At 37.7% G+C, this 21,748-nt stretch overlaps 1 long non-coding RNA gene across 6 annotated transcripts; it reads left to right on the plus strand.

The window, feature by feature from the left end:
• Positions 1-6,466: 6,466 nt before the first annotated feature.
• LOC130911583 (uncharacterized) lies at positions 6,467-18,485 on the plus strand. Of its 6 annotated transcripts, none has more exons than XR_009062300.1 (5): positions 6,467-8,514; positions 8,643-8,795; positions 9,005-12,374; positions 12,436-12,615; positions 12,726-18,485. It is a non-coding gene; the product is annotated as an uncharacterized LOC130911583 (long non-coding RNA). The 6 variants fall into 6 exon arrangements; XR_009062298.1 differs by having other exon boundaries at positions 6,469-6,940; positions 8,398-8,514; positions 9,005-12,615; XR_009062297.1 differs by having other exon boundaries at positions 6,469-6,940; positions 8,423-8,514; positions 9,005-12,615.
• Positions 18,486-21,748: the final 3,263 nt, after the last annotated feature.

A 21,748-nucleotide genomic window follows, 5' to 3' on the forward strand; every position in this document is an offset into this window, starting at 1 on the left:
ATACAGTTAAGCGATAGTTATGAGGTAGATATCTGTGACTTATTTACAGACGCCAATTGTTTTCATTGTGACGTAATGTAATTAAAAGTTTAAAATATGTCATGTTTAAAAATGATTCAAAATTAAAATAAATATATTCAATAATAATATTAAGATAATAAAAAATTAAAAATATTTTTTTTAAGTCGTTTTTCTTAAACGAAATATTAGACACAGTTTAATGATTCTAAACTCAAAATGGCAGACATTTTGGATAATAAATATAATTACTTTCTTTTTATGGCTTGGCAGAAACAAAAACGGTTGCGCGACGTCTGTAAACGGGGGTTTCCAGGGTAAAACGGACCAACTAAAAATAGTTCGGGGGCTTAATGCACCATGAATCTGCTATGGCAGCATATAGACATATTGTTCTATCAAACACATCGGTTCTTTTGGCTCAAAATGCTACAGTTTATTTTAAAGAAGGGTGCAAGAGCAGAAACTGCTTTTTCAGTCTTGTCTGTGTTTTCCGCCATATATTAACGTTATATAGGCATCTTTGAGTGAACATCGAGTAAAATTCAAGTGACTCAAGGCCGGGCCAAGTGTTCTCTTTTTGGGGGAATCAATATATGGTCTCCCTACTGTTAGCATCATATCAAAACAAATGAATGTGTCAACAGTGAATGTAGTGGTTTGAAGGGAGATGGCGTGCAAATGTTCACTGAAGTTGGTTTATAGTTAAAATGATGTTGTTTAATGTTTAATAAACTAACACATTAAGAGGTCAGTGAATGTTGACTATATTTCTGTAGTCTACGTTATTTACCAGATACTAAATGTGTGTACATGTATGCACACCTGCACATGAGCCCCACAAAATAATTTGTTTTCATCTTCCTGTGCTCTCTAACCAGAGCCGCTGTAGTGATCAGCACGTCTGAGCCAAATCGTCACAAGTAGAATGTTCTACACTTTTTTTGTTATTATCATTTCGACAATATTTTATTGTTTGTGATGTTAAATTTATATTATCTTGCACATATCTAATGTGGTATAATAATCATAATAACGTTGATATTAAATAAAGAGTCATTTTCATTGGTGAATGACTTTTTGTCATGTGTGGATACATGGTTAAATAAAAAAGGGTTCGATTGATAAATAACATGTTGTTTCATCATTTAAAAAACAAATCATTAAAAAAACAGATTTGGATTTAACATTTTAATTTCGTAGGGTGCGTAATTTTTGAGCCATAGGACAACGGGAGATGAACAACGTTACGATCGCACCTGAAATAAAACGTTGGTTGCGCTTTTGATATTTGACCACGAGATGGAAACAACGTACTTTATAACAATGTCTGAATTGCGTCGTGCTCGCAGTTTTTGGTTTTGTTCATGTATTTTAACTAGATTGCTGGTTTCTTTTCTAAATACAACCCAAACACGGGACTAAGCGTATTGTTTATTCCCCCTGTGAGTGCCGTTGGGCAGAAAGTAAAGTTAAAATAATAATAATAAAATGTAATGCTTTGTCACCAAAGCTGAAGTTGATAAAAAACTAAGAACATCATGTTTTAGCCTACACTCAAAGTTGTCTATCATAGTGTATCATATGGGATTTTTCATTATGTACAATTCGGTTCAAAAGTCTGGGGTCAAAGCGACCCCAAACTTTTGAACGGTAGTGTATGTATAACAAAACTACATACTGTGGTATTGAAAGTTCCCAAATGGCTTTAAAACAGAAAAAAAAAACTTTATTTATATTACATATACATTCATATATGCTGTTTTTTTTTTTAATTTTTTTTTTAAACTGTTTTGTTGGGGGTAAGCAATTGAGCAGATAATTGGAACAACAGTTATTAGGATGGGCAGGGCTGCAGGCAAGCAGATAGATGGGCAGGCAGGCCAAAAGACAGGCAGGCAGATAGATACATTCCTATTCTGAGTGCCCTGCTGCCACTTTAAAGGGTACCACGAATAGAAAGACATGTAGTTCTTAAACGATAAATTCTAGTACGAGTTATAATCATTTGATCTTAAAACCCCTCTTAATGTTTTCATTTTAATACAAGTTGCAAAATTTTAAATCAAAAAAGTAACTAGTAGCTCGCCATTGTTGTTGATGTCGCAGGGCGGCGATGTCACATGAGTACACTGCTGTACTTCCACAGTGTCACTCTTTAACTATGTTAGGTAGTGATTTAAATACACCACAAGGTGTCAATGGCGAGTATTAAATTATCAAGCCAATGACTACATTTGTCCCTCGACGGACGCCGTAGTTTCCTTTTTCGTGCGGGTCCATTTGTGCCTTACGTTCATTTGTACGTTGTCTTCACAACATACAAGACTCCTGACATAGTTTGTATATTGTGACTAAATATTGCCATCCAGTGTATTTGTTGAGCTAAACGAGTTGCTAAAATGTTTAAATACAGTTTCACCAAAGTCTTATGCGTATTTTGCATAATTCAGTGACGTGCGGTCAGGGGAGGCTCTGCCTCACCTGTCATCATGACAAAAAAGTAATTATAGCATTGATTTTTTATTCATATTTGTCCATTGCTCTTTATGTATGAATCATTTCAAACATTTTTATAGTCAAAATCGCTGAATTTGCCTATTTCCTGTTCAAATAAAGAAATGAAACGAGAGGTGCGGCAGCAACGAGTAAAGCCTCACCTCTGATTGCGCAATCCATAACAAACCGGGTTGATACATGGAATTGGAGCGTGCTGGTTGCCGTACATCTGCATGTCGCCATTATAATGTTTCCACATACGTTTATTTGACCTGATTTTCCACAGTCTGGCTAATGTCTTTATCCCTTAAAGTTTAATGTTTGTTAGCGACATATTTAGTTTTGCTGATGGGAAATAAAACCGCAGTGAAAAGGCACAGGCTGCGGCAGATAGTACTCTGCCGCACTGCAAAGGGGCGTACGTGAAACTAGACTTTCCGTTAAAAGTGGACGCGGTTAACACAACACCGGAGCTAAAAGGTTTGCTTCAAACTACGGGACAGAAGATAACTCGCGCTTTTCAAACGGACTGGTACACCGGAAAAGACTGGCTATGTGGCTGTCCTTCGAAAAATCGCCTTTGCTGCTTTCCCTGCCTTTTCTTCTCAACTTGTGCCAATGTCTGGACTAACACGAGATATTGTGACATTAAAAAACTACCACGAAGCCTCAGCAAACATGAGAGCTCGACCACTCACATTCAAAGCCTGATTGCTTTAAAAACTTTTGGAAGCTCAAGGATCGATTTGGCTTTGAAGAACAGCGGAAGCTCAACGGTAGCATCCTCAAGGCTAAGGTAAAAGAAAACCGAAAGAGTTTGAAAGACCTCATTAATGCAACCTGCATCCTAGCTAAACAGGAGTTAACATTTCGTGGTGAAAGCGTGTAAGCTCTTCTAAACGTGGCATATATGTAGAACGATTACATGGTTTTGCTGAGAAAGATGAAAGGTTAGCTAGACATTTGGACACGTCCACTGTGTTTTCTGGCATGTCAAACAGAACACAGAACGATCTAATTGAAGCAATCCTCTCCATTGAGGCGGAGAGATTTTTTTTTAAAGTAAAGGAAAATAAGGAGGACTTTTACAAAAAGGGCGTAGGTTTGCATAGGGACGGTAGGTACATAACACTACCAACTTTTCAGGATGCTAAAATTGTCCCCACAAACTTTTAATTAGCCTTACCTTTTTTGCATGATATAATGTTCAGTTATATAGAGAATTTAGATCTTTCAATAGTTCCATATGTTGTAAGGATAGAATTGACCCTACCATTATTAAGTGAATCATTTTCATTATGTTTATGTTTGCTAATAAAAACCAGACATTTATTCAGGAAGTTTTCAAAATGTTTCTTTAGTATTTTTTGAAAACAAAGGTTTGAATCGAACAGTGTATCATCTGAACCAATGCACGTAAAAGTTATTATCAGAAGATAAGGATTTATTTTGCATTGATCATTTTGCCTATTAATTAATTAGGTTCATATACATGAGAAATGTGGCCCTTTGCCCCCTTCATCCAATCTGTTTGGTCTAATTGATGTCCCGTCCCCAGCAAAAAGTGTACCTACATGCAAGTTATGCTGTTATATCGTCCCTACGAATGTTGAGACCAAAGTAACGCCGGTTTTTGTGGTGAAGGACAGGCGCAAGACCACAAACAGTTTTCATTTCAATCTTATAAAAAAAAATAATAATAATAATAATAAAAAAAAACAGCTTAGACCAAGAAAAATACAATAGAATATTTAAAAACTCAATTTTGGCCTTAAATAAAATATTCTTTGTATATTCTTTTTGGACAAGCGTTCAGGAGGCATCCAAACCAGATGGCCGAACCCCCTCAGCTGGCTCCTCACAATGCGGAGGAGTAGCGGCTCGATCCTCCATCCCGGATGATCACTTTTTCACAATTATCCAAGAATGAACTCTTTACACTCTGCGTAGTAAAATCGGGGACGCGGCGTCCCCTTGATATGTGTTGGCCATAACGTCTGTTGTACCATAAAGAAAATAAATAATTTTTGGGCAGTACATAGACGAATAGTAGCTCTTTCATTCAATACCAGATGTCCTGACAGATCCAGATACCTGTTGCATTGTACCCAAATGAGTTTTCCGCAGAGCCAGGCGGTTTACCAAAAATTGACCGTTACCAAAATTCTTCACGATGACCGACGTAATTTTGACCATGTCGGTAAATTTGGTCATTTAATAAAACAAGTGAATATAGTCTTTTCATCCCGCTTTGACGCTGTGTTGTTCGGCTACGTTCGTTCCCCTTTAAGAAAGCAGTCAGTGTGTTTACATGTGAAGTCACGTGGTTATCAGGAAATCAAGCAAACAGCAGCCCAGTAGGCTAACGCTAGCGGCTAATGCTACAAGCAAACGTGATGGAGTCGGGCTTAAGGGAGCTTAGCCAAACTTTCACCCGACATTAAGTAGACTCTTGGCGGCCTCCAGGCAGGCTTTCACCCGCTTTCCTCACGATTTCATGAGAGGGTGCTTCTATTGCTTTCTACTGGCTGACGCTAGCGGCTAACGCTACAAATGAACGTGATGGAGTCTGATAGCGGCTCTAACCTTGTCAAAACGGCTGAACTTAATGAGTGGATTGGGCACCGACTGCATCTAGCAATTAGTATGTCGCGTTATTTTGTATCTGTGTGTGTGTGTGTGATTTCTTTGACAGCTTTTATGATGGTAAAGCATTCACCATAAATTATAATCCAACAGTGGGGCTTATAATATCACCATTTAATGGCCACCGCTATTTTTCTGTATGTGCTTGCTTTATTCTCTGTCATTACGGCCATCATAAAATCTTAAACGCTTCATTGGCATAAGAGCAATATAGCTTTAGCGTGTGTGTCTCTGTGGTGGGGGTGCATATGTGCGTGCATGTATTTAAAAAAATGCTCTGAAAAAAAGAAGAAAAAAAAAAACAAAAAACAGAAACATTGAAGTAAAAAGCAAAAAGTAATAATGTCACATCAGCCATGAACAATAAGTTGTCTGTTTGAAGTGTACTGTTCAAGTCGTATGTCATTTGTGTTACAATGACATGTTTGCACAGTCGTCGTATTGATTTGTATAATGTTGTTCAAGTCATACTAGCTGTTATAAATGTTCACACTTGAATTCTTACTGTTTACAAGACATTTTCATATACTTAATGTTTAGACTGCATGTACAATTGTTAAACATGTTAAATTGAAAGCTGGTAAATAAAAAAGAGAAACAGTACAGAAAAGCAGTTTCTTTTCAGGTCAGTCACGTCAGCCTCTCGCCATAGTACACGCACACACACACCCACGCATCCCCCACCCCACACACACACAATTTAGTTTTTGTGTCTCAGTTTTTGTGTTTGTTTTTGTGTCTGTCTGTTTGTCAGTTTTTGTGTTTGTTTGTCTATCTGTCAGTTTGTATATTTGTTCGTGCCATGTGAGAGAATATTGTCAAAAGCTGGAGAGGTCATTAGCAAAAAGAGGAACCGGCTGAAACCAAATGCTGCTGAGATGATTCTGTTTTTAAATAAAAATGTGTGAAACACCCAAATCCCCATCCCAGTGTCACTAGCATTCTATACACCTACCATCAAGAGTTCCCTATTGCACAAGCATTTGCGTATTTCATTTAAAAGTAACACAACAGCTTTTTTTTGTTTGTTTGTTTTCATTATTATTATTATTATTTATTTATTTTTTTTATTAATCTGGGGGAAGAATAAAGAATACATTTCAGGCTAGTGGTCAAACCCACTACTGCTCGCACATCAGACATAGTATATAACCACCATACCACCCACAGGTTTCATTGTTCAGATGACACTTGGTCATTTGGTTAGATGACAATTCAATATATTTTTGTCCAGAAGATGTCACCACACTGAATTGTGTCAAATGCCTCGTAGCACGGAACCATCTCAACACATTTGCTTCAGCGGTACAGAAAGCAGCGGTGAAGCAGTGTCGTCTGTCGTGACTCACCACACTGATTCGTGGCAAATGCTTCATAACACTGAATGAACCATTTCGACACGTTGCTTGATATATATTTACTGCTTCAGAAAGCTAAGGTTTCTCCATCACTAGTACGACCCTAATTTCCAAATGTTCCACGTGACGTTGAGACGTGTTTGATGCACGAATTCTTCTTTGTTTGTATGTTTGTTTTCTTTTGATGCACGAGTTCTTTAGAGCGTCATCCTCCAGCCTTTGTGTCGTTGGACGTGCGTGCGTGCGTGCGTGACGTAGTCAAGCTTGTGTGTCTGTCACAGAGCGAAAGAGGCTTGCGTCGTATTAAATTCTCCTCTGAAGTTTATCTGGCTGATCTTCTATCTGGACCTGAGAGATGAAGAAGGCACAATCGCTCCTTTTCCAAGCGTTGACCGTGCTTGGCATTTGGGCTTCGCTTGGTGAGTTCACGTTTTTATTTGACTTCAAGGTTCACTGCAAACGTTGTTGGGACTGGATTTGTTTCTTCAGATCATTAGGGGATCAATATAAAAGGGCATTTTATTGGCCCCACCTCGGGGAAATGTATACTTGTCAGATTACTAGACATATTAAGCAAACTGTCAGTCTCATTTGAAACAATGGAAACAATACATAATACATCCGCGGTTTTGAGACACTTTCTGATCCGACTGTGAACTTTTGAAAAAAGGGTGTAGTAAAGCCTATTTAAAACTAACGACTGACTTTAAGCATTGATATACCACTCATTTAACTCACTGACCGCCACTGACTGAAAACCTGAAACATTCACTTCGGTTTGCCTTGGAAGGCTGCAAATGGATTGGACGTCTAGCACCGTCATTGGCACAGAAACGTGAGAATCCATAGCCAGTCCTCCCAGTTAAGAATAAGCGCACTTCTGTTGTTGTCAGTAGTAAGCTAAACGAACCAAAATTATACATTAATACAAATGTATATATATAACTATTTTAAAACTATTAAAATTATTATGAATTAAAAAAAAATAACACTAAATATTACTATTAAATTGTATAATAATAATTTTAATTTAATAATAATAAATTTAATAAATTCATAATAATTTATTTTTTAATTTAATTTTATAGTATTATATAATACTATATTATTAGTAGTAGTAGTATTACTAAATATAATAACACTAAATATATAATACTAAGTATTGACTAATGGCAGTTAAATACTCTTGTAGTTTAGTTTTGGTTAGTTTTAGTTTTATACTAAAGGGTCATAGTATTTACCTATGATATAAATAAATATCTACTTTTTTTAATTCCATTATAATCTTAATGATTTTTTAATCAATAAATTATCAATAAACCCAATAGATTTGTATTAATGTATAATTGTATTTTTTCATATATAAATAAAATTAACATTAAAAAATAAAAAATAAATACATATATGTTACAGTTCTACATGGACTGAGGTTTTCAATGCAACGCTTCACATTCCAGGTGTTTTGTTTCACATTGCGAGATGGATAATTTTGTATGTGGTGCTTGTGTGTGTGTTTTGTCATAATGTATCAAACGTAGGAAGAGAATGTCCAAAAGACATGTGCTTCAACACAACAGAAAACTTAGCTCCAAAACCATTGTCTGTGATCTCAATTGATCTGGATCATGAATACATATAGGTTGAGGTGCTGGAGGGGGAGGGATAATTGAACTTTTAATGACCGAAGGGAAAACAAACAACAACAAAAAACCTGCAGTTGAACACAATCTTGATGACTTTTACAATTGTTGTTACAATATGATTAACACCCCCCACCAACACAAACCTATATAAAGACAAACCGAACACTTTAAAATGCAACTTTTTTTCACCTCGACCTATAACCTTACTCACCTTGTCTTCACTGATGCAAAAGCATCTATTGCACTTTCATATGACAGTTGTTTTGGAAGGGCACTTCTTTCCTGGACTTGGTGGGCTTGGACTTGGTGCTGATGTGGATAAGTTCGCTGTAAAATGACACATTTCAAAGGTAAAGCGTTGGTCAACAACATGTCACTTGTATTCTGCTTGCCTTTAGCCAAAGCATCGAAAGCGTTACTCTTTGCACATCCTAAGTGTGTGTGGGTGTGTGCGTGCGTGTGTGTGTGTGTGTTTCAGACAACCCTATGCTGAGAGCTACAAACTCTTTTGTGAACAAGTGATCCGTCAAAGGATTATCGTTGACAAAGAAGTGCTCAGAATGGACAAGCCAAGAAGGTTGTTCGTGAACATCGTGAAGAACCATGAGGATCTTGATGCTTCAGACTACAGGTAATTTATAAATATTCATACTAAAAAGTTTTTTTTTTTATTTTTTATTTAGTCTCTGAAAAAAAGCCTTGAGAGAACGTTTCATTTTGTTCTCTTTGGTGTATTTGTGTGAATGAGAAATATAAGCGCAAGAGTGAATGTATTATGTGGGTGTGTGTGATGTGAATATGTGTGTCTTGTGCTCATCTTTCCCTTTAACTTTGTTTCAGGCGGGATATGCTGAAAAGAAGATTGAAGTGTGATTTCCCCCAATTAGTTTTTTATGGGGAGAGATTTGTCTCAAAAATATTCTCACAAATGCTTTCGCGATTCACACATATCTTTTGTAGATGCACAAATATATCAGAGATTTTCACATGTATTTTCGAGATCCACAAATATATCCATGAGTTTCACATGTGTTTTTGTAATTCACAAGTATATCCTCGAAATTCACATGTGTTTTTTTTATGTAGTGCGTGCACTCATCATGAATTATTGTTTGTAAGCATTCGAATTGTATATGGGAATCAGCGGCCGAGTGCATTTATTTTTGAGACAAACATAACAAGAAACGGTCAAATTTTCTCACACAAGCGCATTCGCGATTCACACTTGTGTTTTTCGAATTCACAAATACATCCGCGATTCTCACAAATACATTAGTGATTTTCACACGTGTTTTTCAGATCCACAAATACGTCCGCGTTTTCCTCGTGTGTTTTTTAAATCCACAAATACTTCCGCAAATGTCGCATGTTTTTTTTAATGATGTGCGCGCAATTATCATGACTTGACATTTTTTAAGCATTCAGTTTTGCTTGTGAATTGCTGGAGCTGTGTTTTTTTTGTTTTTTTGTTTTTTTTTAAACAGCGAACACGCGCATTTCTTTTTGAGACAAACGTCACTCGATGTTTCACCAAGATTTTCTCACACACAGTAAACCAAGAATTTTCACGTGTCTCAAATAACCTCCGCCTCAGTCCGATAGGCGGCAGTATTGAGCGCATAGAAAGGTCAAAAGTGCCCATCAACACAGATGGCAAATGGTGTTCTACTTATGTAGCGCTTTTCCACCTTTCAAGGCGCTCAAAGCGCTTTACACTACATCGCCATCTACATACAGGTGACGCAGCACCAGGAGCAATGTGGGGTTCAGTATCTTGCTCAAGGATACTTAGGCGAGTTCATCAGGGCAGAGAATTGCACAACCTCTGGGTTGGGGGACAACTACTCTACCGCAGAGCCACGCCATCCCCATCCCCAGATCACATACGGACACCTAGCGGGTGACATTACACCGGGCAACAGATAAACAGGTGTCTTGGGTCCGTTGGAAAACCTACCCTATTCCATTTTTTGTTTTTATGTGTGTTAATAAAAAAAAAAAAAAAAAAAAAAGAGAAATGAATCATCTCCCGTTTCCCAATTAAAAACTGCTAATTCAATAACGGAAACGAGACTTAATCCATTTTACCAATTAATGGTTTTGAGCTGAAGTCGAAAAACAAAATATGTCCAATATTTGTTTTTATTAACAACAACAAAAAAAAACAACAGCACAAATATGCCAGGGGGTTATAAACATTTCAAACATTGCACATCAGGAAAATAACAAAACAAAACAAAAACAAAAAAACAATGAATAATGCTGTGAGCAATTATTCACAAAGAGATTCAAGTTTTTCCACAAATATTGTTATTTTCCGCTTTTAGATTATTTGATTTTTTAAACAGATTTATGTAGCACACAGTCTCGTTATGAAAGTGAGAAAAAGAAGGTAACAGCTTGCTAAATTTACATTTGTGTAGGTAGAATTTCGACAAAATGACAAGATTAATAATAGAAACAATCTCTTTCTTGAGATTCTTATAGAAACAAAAACAAAAAAGACATTTTCCCATTTGAGTTTGAAGTCCACATGTGTAGGCTCCTGATTCTGAACTTGCAAAGTTCTTTCCAAAATTTATTGGAAAAAGAGCAGGTCCAAAAAAGGTGCTGAACTGTCTCTGTATCAATGTCCCACTTTAATTTTTTTCATGTAGTGGTTTGCAGGATAGTACTTATCTATAGATAATTTTGAAAGCGACTTCTTTGACCTTACTTGTCAACCGAAACATATTGGGGATAGTCCATACTTAGGCGTGGACCAAATGATATCTCCAAAAAGACTTAACATATGCTTTGGATCTAATCTCGTTCTGAAATAGAGATCGAGTATATCTATTCAAATTTTTGTTATGTAGTAAACATAATTTCCCCACACTTGAATTTAGTATATTTGGAGGAGATAAAGTTTGAAATGGCATGTTTACATTTCTGCACAGCATAATGAATCCTGAAGGAATCGCATCATCAACACTAGCATATTGCTTAGGTCTAACTGGTAACTGAAAATAATCCCAAAACTCCGCGTAAAACATAGGTGCCATTAAAAAGTTGTGACACAAAAAGTGTCTTCTGCCTCTAATTGTCCAAAAATAAAGATTTGTTTTTGCAAAGAATTCAATGAGCCATGACCCGGAAGACGAGGCCTTATTGAAGAAAAACATCGTTTTCCGGTTCAAGGCTCATTGTAAAAGCGAACTCGGAGGAAAACAAATATTGGTCGTATTTTGTTTTTCGACTTCAGTTCAATAAATTGACATTGTAAAAACGGATTAAGGTTCGTTTTTCGTTTTTTATTTTCCAAAATTAGAAGGAAAAACAAACGGCCTCAAGGTACACGGACAGTCTTGATAGTTCTTGAAGTTTGGGAATCATACTTTTATAGTCTATGCGCTCAAAACTGCCACCTATCAGATGAAGGCGGAGGTTATTTGAGACACGTGAAAATTCTCGGCTTACTGTGTGTGAGAAAATCTTGGTGAAACATCGAGTGACGTTTGTCTCAAAAAGAAATGCGCGTGTTTGCTGTTAAAGAACACAGCTCCAGCAATTCACAAGCAAAATTGAATACTTAAAAAATGTCAAGTCATGATAATTGCACGCACATCATTAAAAAACATGCGAAACTTGCGGAAGTATTTGTGGATTTGAAAAACACTTGTGGAAAACGCGGACGTATTTGTGGATCTGAAAAACGCGTGTGAAAATCACTCATGTATTTGTGAGAATCGCGGATGTATTTGTGAATTTGAAAAACACGTGTGAATCGCCAATGCACTTGTTCTTGTTATGTTTGTCTCAAAAATAAATGCACGCGGCCGCTGATTCACAAATACAATTCGAATGTTTGCAAACAATAATTCATGATGAGTGCACGCACAACATTAAAAAACACATGTGAATTTCGAGGATATATTAGTGGATTACAAAAACACATGTGAAACTCATGGATATATTTGTGGATCTCGAAAATACATGTGAAAATCTTGGATATATTTGTGCATCGACAAAAGATATGTGTAAATCGCGAAAGTATTTGTGAGAATATTTTTGAGACAAATCTCTCCCCATAGTTTTTCACACCCCTTTCCAGCGCAACATGTCTGAAATGTTTTTTTTGTTTTTTTTGTTGGAGACTTTATCATCAACAGACAAACTTTTAGACAGGATACCTCAGTCATCAGGTACATCAGCTACCGACTCTACTGAGGTAAGACAAGAAAGTGACACTGAACAAATGGCTAGCACACCATCTGGTTGGAAATCCACAGAACAAAGAAGGACACTTTACAGTGCAGGGCTGCTATTGAGGACCATTCTAAGCGAATCACCCTCACTGAAATGCCCATGGCCTCCCACAGCAGAAGATTTAAATGTATGTGAAGCGAAAGCTGTTGTGCCTGTTGAACAGTACAATCGATTGGTGCAACAGAAGAACCAACACTAGCCGGGTATGTTGATATTCCTGATGATGTGAATCTAAAAGTTCTCTCTCTATGTCAAGACATTGTGTATCTGGAATGTCCATTCCTCCAACAAGTGATGCTCTCTTCCAACACAGCAAAAGGGCAAACTACGAGGCAGCAGTAATGCGACATTGTCTGACTGGTATGATGTGTGCCCCTTCACCAATTGGCAATGGATGGGACATTGAGGATGGTGAATTAACAGTAAAATGGATGACTAGAAATCCTGCCCCAGATAGTGTGCTACAGGTAATCCACTGTGGTTGCAAGATAAGCAAGTGTGAGACTGAAAGATGTTCATGCTTGTCTGCAAAAATGTCCTGTACAGATTTATGCCACTGCCAGGACTGTGAAAATATTTCAAAGGAAATGGGATGATGACACTGATGATACTGATATTGATGAGTAATCACCCACCATCTCTCCTATGTTTAGTTTCATTATCAAAATGTTACTCTCCATTTTAACACCTTTAAAACAACAACAAAAAAAGGCTCTTTTCCCTTTTCCAAAAAAATAGACCTTTGTTCAATTTGACTGCCAAAAAAGATGGATGTTCCAATGAAGTGCTATTGTTTTATTGAGAGTGCACATTTCATATATGTGTGTGTATATATATATATGTGTGTGTGTATATATATATATGTGTGTGTATATATATATATATATGTGTGTGTATATATATATATATATATGTGTGTGTATATATATATATATATGTGTGTGTATATATATATATATGTGTGTGTGTGTATATATATATATGTGTGTATATATATATATATGTGTGTATATATATATATATATATGTGTGTATATATATATATATGTGTATATATATATATGTATATATATATATACACACTGATACACGGCCCATGGGAAAACCCATGGACAGTGTATCAAATACTTGTTCTCCCCACTCTATACATATATATTCCTAGATTTTGACAAAATTGGTGCAGGGAAACGTTGGGTGAACTTTTAACCCAAAGTTCAGAAGGGTATTATCTTATCAAAAAATGCATTGAACAAGTAGTGCCCAGACAGTGGAACGAAACCCATTTTCTAGGCACTTTTTCAGGGTCCACCCCAAGGCCTAATTCTATTTAACACAAGACTTATTTTTCATCCCATACAATTTATTTAGCAATTGGGGGAAATTACTTAGATACATACTGTAAAAATATTGGAGTAGAGAGATAAAAACAATGATGACATTTTGCTGCTGTCTGTTGTATTTTCCGCGTTCTGAATCTTCCCCATTGGGCTGATTTCTAAATCAGCTGAAATCGTTACTCTGCCGACGTCATCACCTAGATGGAGGCACTAGAGCGCTACAATGATAGGCGGGGCTAAACGGCAGATTAAAAGAAACATTTCTCTTCATCTGCGCTTTGCCAAATTGTTGTATATAGTCGAATGATCTCAAAATATGATTTTAATTCACATAATAATGCTATTTAATTTCATCGTGTCACAGGCGCTTTAAAAGTCAGTGATTGCAGGACTGGTTTACTTTCAAAAAGTGCTTGAGCCGAGTTTTGAGGGTTTGTATTGCGGGACACTCCCTGATGGCCCTACTATGACCCTAGTCATGGGGGCGGGGGCAAATCAAATACTTAAATAGTATTTTTTTAAATTAAGAAACAAAGCACATGAAAAAAAAATACATAGTAATGAAGTAATAAAATAGAAATAATTCTACATGAAATGAAATTCATTCTAAAAAAAAAATCAAAACTTCAAAATATAAATGAAAAATTATTGAAATAAATCAAGATTAAAAAAAATAATAATAATAATAACATTAATTCAAATAAGTGTCCCATGTGTGAATTTTGCTGTGGGAAAGTTATTCATTTAATTTTGTTTTGTTTGATGAATCTTGTGACCTCTCATATCTTAACTCTATGGCTGCCTCTTACGGTATTCAATCCATTTCAACTGATTGTTCGATCGCTTCCAGCCCCTCCCAGTTAAAATGGATTGGACGTCTATCAATATCTTTTACTTATTACCACAACAAAAATTGTGACCTGGGCTGGCGGTGGTGAGGTAAACTAATGATAACTTTTGGATAGATGTCCACTGATGTGACCACTGTAACCGAAAGGGTTAAACATCATCCTCAAAAATAAAAAGTGCAAATTACCACACAAATGTTCCTTTTTGTGCTATACACAAGTGTGGATGCAACCCCGTTGGTTACATAACTCTGTCGGAATGGCTGACGGTTACCCATTTGATTATTTCACCTTATAACGCATACTGTAGCTTGATCTGAGGCTGAAATGCATCCCAACTCTTCTTTCTTGATTTCTGTCCCAATTTACATCCATTGTCCAGTTCACTGGCGCCTGTGGCACAGCTGTGATGGTGTGTGATGTAATCCTACTTGGTTTAGTTATTGTTGGGTAAAGAGACATACTATACATTGTATCCAAAAAATTGTCCATTGCTGCCAGTTTGCTTGGATTTAATAAATCAATATTAAAATCTCCACAGATGAAGAATGTTTTCTGCTTAATAGTGGAAAACAATTGGCTCATCCATTCAGTGAAGGAATCAATACATGAACCCGGTGATCGATAGATTCAACTGACAATTATATTTTTCTTTTTTTCATTGGAGATCTCTATTGTCAAACATTCCAAGTGTTCTTGACATATCTATTCAATTCAATTTTATTTGTATAGCCCTAAATCACAACAAGGTTGTCTCAAAGGGCTTTGCAGAGGCAATATGATACAAAATCAGAAACAGCAAATGAAGCAATGAAGATGAATACATACATTTCAAGTCCTGGGCATCCCCCATCCTTAGACCCTCCATGTCGGCAAGGAAAAACTCCAAAAACTCCAGAGTCTTTGGGAGAAAATGAGAAACCTTGGGAAGTACCACACTGAGGAGAGATCCACTCCCGGGACAGATAGGCAGGGAGCACCAGTACTGCTAATGGGAATTAGCAGGCGAAGTTACAGTCCGTAAAGATACATTGGAGTAAAGGAACAAGAAGAGGTCCATCTAGCCAGATGAGACGGGGGTAGCAACGAGGACATCCATCCAGCCAGGGGTCCGGACAGTCAGGAGGCTGCAGCTGAAAAAGGGGTGGGGGGAAAGGGGAGACCGGGTGACGAGTGATGAAGAGACTAGACAGATATTACCATATTACTAGATATTACCATTGGAAAATAGAAATTAAGTAAGACAAGTGGTACTGTAGGTAGAGTGAGAAAAAGGAGATAGAACTCAGTGGCTGTACTTCCCCCAGCATTATAGCTTCTAGTGCAGCTGTATCTGTTAATACCATACATTTAATTGATTTATGAATATATAGGGCAACTCCACCACCAGTTTTCTTTTCTCTATGTATTTTAATTCGTAATCATCCATAAGAAAATCAATACCTTTATCAATATTAAACCACGTTTCTGTGATCGCAATTATGCTGAAGGGGTGTGTAAATTGGTGCAGATAGTCTTTGGTAGAGCTGACATTTTTGTACATGCTTCTGCTGTTGAAATGTATAATTGACAGTTTTGCCCATTGAGTTGATATGATTTTCATACAGATCTTGTGTAAAAATAATCGCAATTGGTAACAGTAGAAGAAAAGAAATGATTGTCAGGATCACTTTCTATATTAGGGACTCTTTTGTTGGACTCGTTGGATTTAAAGGCCTCAAGTTCTATTTGTTTGTTCTGAAGGGTTCGCAGAAGTGGATCAATGTCGCTCTTATTCCTGAGTACAGTTCGTGTGTTTGATGTATCGTTCATAGTCATTGTATGCAGAGATGGTACCTGGTCTTGATAGGTATCAGTACTTTTCAAGCTCTTCAATATCTCGCACCATCAGCACTTTTGCTTCCTCAGGCGTTCCGTTCCATTTAATGTATATTTTACAATTGACTACCCACGTGTGTTGAATCTTGCGTTGCTTTTTAAGATATCTTGCCTTTTTGGCGATATCAGCATTCTTCCGTGTTAAGTGATCGTTCATATATACGTCGGTACCCTTCAACTTGCGACCTTGTTTCAGCAGCATTGTCTTGTTTTTTCGACTGATAAATCTCACGATGATGGCTGGCGGTCTGTCATTCCTCATCGGCATTGAGTGGCACGCCTCGATGTGCTCCAAGTCCAACGTTATTCCCTTGCTCCGAAGGTAAGATGCCACTTGTTGCTCCACCGAGTTTTCCTCCTGCTGGCTGGGTTCCCCGTCGTCCGTGGCCACCGCACGCGCATAAGTGCGCGGTCGGATCTTATAAATGACTTTCCAATATATGGATTTAAAATTAAGACGTTGCCGGTAAAATGTTGTCTGTAAAAGTTGTAAAGCAATAAAACAAACAACAAAAATGAATGAAATGAACAAAAAACATTTTTTGTAATGGGTAAAAAAAATATTTTTCAAAAAGATCATGTGACTAGTGTTGGGTTTTGTGTTGTTTTTTTCCTTAGTGTGACTTGTCTCTGTGATTACCCATTGATTTCACCTGTCGTGCCTGCACATAGTGAGTCCTCCTGTATTACCCAGCTGTTCCTCGTTGTCTCGTTACCCCTTGTCTGCATGTGTGTGTGTATAAAAGCACCCAGTTTCTTTTCAGTCCTTGTTGCGTCATTGTCAATGTAAGTGTCTATGTCAACGTCAAAGTCCATGTCAGGTTCTCATCAGCAGTATTCACGCCTATCCAAGCCCTTGTGTTCCAAGTGAGTTTTTGAAAAGCAGTCTTTTGTTAGTGACAGTTTTTGTTTGCCTCAGTGCCTTCTTTGGATTATCACAGCCTTTGTTTGTACTTTGTTTTTCGTTGGCTTTAATTAAATCATTTTTGCACCATTCATCTGCCTTGCCTACATTTCCCTGCATTTGGGTCCACCTTGCCCGCCCGCGCTCCCTGACAACTAGCACCTTAGAGACGGTCATTTGCTTTGCTAAGCCACCCCCAAAAAACACTGGAGGTCAGAAGAGGCAAGATGGATATACATCATTTTTTTCAAACCTAAGCTTTCAAAAGCGACAACAACTACTGAGCGAGAACCAAGAACTGAAGATGTGGACCATGAAACACCGGAGAGCATCGCCAAAATGGTGAGCGGAATTTCAGTTGGCTCCACTTCAGACGTTAACCCCCAAAAATGGAAACAAGGTAAAAAAAAAAAAAAAAGTTCATTTTCAACGTATTATTATAAATGATGTTCCTGGCTGAAATATTCAGCCAAAACAGATGCGGCGTCTACTTCTCCACGAGGTAAGACAGAAAAACGCACACACGCAGACGCACACACAGCTGGGATGCCTGTATGTACGAGCATGGGCTAAGCTACTATCGGAGCATATATCGTGTAAGTTGATTTTATTGCTGACACTGCGTTTCGGGGTCATCAACATTTTTGGCCCCTCTTGCCAGAAAAGTCAAACTCCACCTTATGGTTTTACCACGCGATACTTTTTACTTTGACTTGAGTAGATTTGTGATGAAACACAACTCTTACTCCACTACTTTGGGCTACACTAGTCATTACATTTTTCGTCTTTATTGTACATATTGACTTTATTCTCGCAAGAGGTGCCGACAGTGGCCGTCTCAGTTGTACCAATGAGACGTCGCAACAATAACCACATGACTCCATTATACGTTATAAGTAGCGGTAACAATGTTTGTTCTCCGCTAGAGGGCACTCATGCTCTGGGTGGTGATTCATCGTGTTGTTCTGGTCTGAATTTGAGGGTTTGTGTGTCATCTTTTTGGCCGGATAGGTTATAGTACAGTATGATAATGACAGTCCATCTACTAGTAGATGAAGTTGTGCTTTGAAAAAAATATATAACATTATTATTTTTTTTTTTTTCATCAGACATTGTAAGCAGTTACTGACAAAGTTACTCCTTACTAGAGTATTCTTTTCAACGAATATTTTTTACTTGTACTTGAGGAATGTTTTGGATAACTACTTTTGCTTTTAACCACCTCAGGTCAGACCTCGAAAAACTCTTGAGTCTGGTCACTCGTACATCGAAGCGCCACTATTTTTGCTATTTGACTATCACTTCACCATTAGCAAATGGACTGGACATTTGTCGCCGTCAATGACACAAAAACACGATCATTCAGAGGCAGCTCTGTGTGTTAATCTTGTCTGAACACAAAATTGGAATTGCCAGTGGGTCCAATGCGTGTCCATTGGCTCTTGATTCAACTCATCGTTGACCATAGCAAATTGAGCCAAGTCTTATCACCAAATTCACAACAACATTTGGAATGTCTTGCAGTCCTCTCCAGCATTTACCACCTACAATATATGCAAGCAGAAAGCTGTTGTGGTGAGAGTTAATACTGGCTCGGAATAAGACTGGTTTGGTTTAACAGAGGTCAGAGGGGGGGTTTGAATGACATGAGAAGGTAATCCCATGAAAACGGGAAGTGCGACTACAACAGTTGGCCGATATCCAACCTTATTCTGACCTACTAACGAGCACATGAAATCAACTAATTTTACAGATCAAAAATGTCATTTATTTACACACTGTGGTTATGATCTCCAATAACACTCCAAAGTCTATCTTTTTGTTCTTAGTATTTTACTCATTGCCTGCTATTGACAGCTGTAGACATCCAACTCATTTAAACTGGAAAGAATGGTTGTGAATGCTCATCTTTCAGTGTCATTGGCGACACTAGATATCCAATTCATTTTGACTGGAAGGGTTGGCAGTGGTCAGTCGCTGCTAGCCTCTCCTAGCCAAAATGGATATGGAGGTCTGGTGCCGTCAATGGCAACCATACGTTGTGTAAAAATGAGTGCCCTATATAGGATTAAAATTGCAAATCTTTTATTCAGGGTCAAGAAAATGAATGTTTAATAGTTAACACATTTTCTCTTTTTAAGAAATGAACTTCTGATGGAAGGGGGAAAAAAAAAGAGCAAAAGTCACTGACCATCCATGTCAAAGTGTTTCCAGATGTCGATGAACTGGGCGGTTGTGAGCTCGGCCAGGTGCAGGTGAGGTTGCCGAGTCTGGGCTGCCATCTCGTCTCTCCCCCGTGGATTGGATGCACTTGCACGCAGGGCCGGCCCAGGCCACTTAGGGGCCCTAAGCAAAATAATGCCAAGGGGCCCATATTTTTGGCCCACCATTTCGTCACAGAGTACTGTGAAACCCATACATGCAATCCAACCCATACGTCCACATTTTTTATATTAATCAGATTTTGTTGCACTGCATACTCAAACTTCTCACCCCAAACGATTGCCAGTACTTACAGTAGATGGCGCCAAACCTTTTTCTGATTGGCATACTACTTGATAATAATGAAATGACTATATCTACGCTCTCCAGTCCAAATGCATATTATGCCAATATTTCGTTTTACTACAATCAGCGGAAGCCGTACATTTGCCGTTGCCGACAGGTGACAGCTTGCTCCGCTTTACTTGATTCGCTCCAGGCTTTTGCCCTGCAGCTAATGGCAATTACCAGTACGACATATTGACCAGCTCTGCTGACAACAGCGTTCAAGTTGGAGTGTCTTGCACAACAACAACAACAACATCAACAACATGCTCAATTACCGCGAAACTGTTGTAGGGCTGAAGCTACAGAATATTTTAGTAGTCGATTAATTGATGGACTAGTCAGTTGGAATAATCGAGTAATCAGATAAGGAACATGAAAAATTAAAATACCTGAGCTCAGCCTCAAAGAGTATATATAAATATATATATATATATATATATATATATATGTAATATACATATATATATATATATATATATATGTAATATATATATATATATGTAATATATAGATACATATATAAATATTTTTTTAAATGAGGATCTATGTACAACAAAAGAACAATTGGCTAACTTGCATAGAGAAAGTCAGCTAGCATATAAATGCTATAAAATGCTAAAGTTTTTTTCACAATGCTCTTAACAAATGGTTCAGACACATATTCCCACAAAAAACGGCTAAATATACCTATAAACTAAATTATGAATGCATTAAAAAACATTAGCTCAAACAAAAACTTAGCTTACGTTGGTGTTAACAGGGAGCAGTTGGATTCAGCCATGTAAAAAGAGGCAGACCAGAGGGCAGTGTATCCACCCTAATCAATAAAAGTAAATGCAAACACTTTCAAAATAAACCATGACAACACCACTTTCATTAAACGAATACTCGAAGCAACAACATTTAATTCGAATGTTTTTTCTAATCGAATACTCGAGTTCATCGATTAATCGTTGCAGCACTATACTGTTGTTTCTTTTCTTCTCCGATTTTCTTCTTTCCTTTCTCTGCTCCAGAGGGATAAATTCTCTTCCACATATCCGTGCATCTATTTTCCAAGCAAGTTTGAGCACCAATCATCGCAAAGCAGGTTTAACGTCACTCCCCAGGTTGCCAGATTGTAATGACAAGAAAATGGATGTTTGCATAGATCAACGGCAATGCGCGCCACATTATTCACGATGCTCTATTAACAACGTATAAAATGAGGTTTCCAGATTGGGGCCCCGCCCCCGAGTGGTCAGGGGCCCTAAGCAGCTGCATAGTCTGCGTATATGCTGGGCCGGCCTTGATCCTATCCTATTGTTTAGCCACAACTGGATTCATTACCTTGTTACTTTTAATCCTTCACACAGCCGCTGGAAACAAATGTTTTATCCATCTGCAGGCGACCATCGTGATTTTACAGCACTATTTGGGTGTGTGTCTGCCTTAAGGCAAAACACTACCGCTTTTGTCCAACGGCGTCGCTGAAATTGACTAAAACTGAACAGTTTCCAAGTGTTGCCATTGACAGCACTTAAACCTCCACTCCATTTGAACTGGAAGGGCTGGAAGCGAACGAACGTATTCGCTGTCCCCCTCCTTGTTCAAATGGAGTGGATGTTTACTAGTGACAAACAGATTGAAATTCACAGACAAAAAAAATAAACTAAATGATTGTACACGTACATGACAAAGCAGTACTAACAATGCATTTGTAATTGCAATCATTTTCTGGGAGAAATTGAGCATTAACTGACAGAATTGCATGGGTGCCAATACTTTTGGCCAGCAGTGTACGTCGGCTCCTTCATTGATGATGTGAGTATGCGTTGTA

This window comes from Corythoichthys intestinalis, unplaced genomic scaffold (assembly GCF_030265065.1).
Source record: "Corythoichthys intestinalis isolate RoL2023-P3 unplaced genomic scaffold, ASM3026506v1 HiC_scaffold_60, whole genome shotgun sequence".
Lineage (NCBI taxonomy): Eukaryota > Metazoa > Chordata > Actinopteri > Syngnathiformes > Syngnathidae > Corythoichthys > Corythoichthys intestinalis.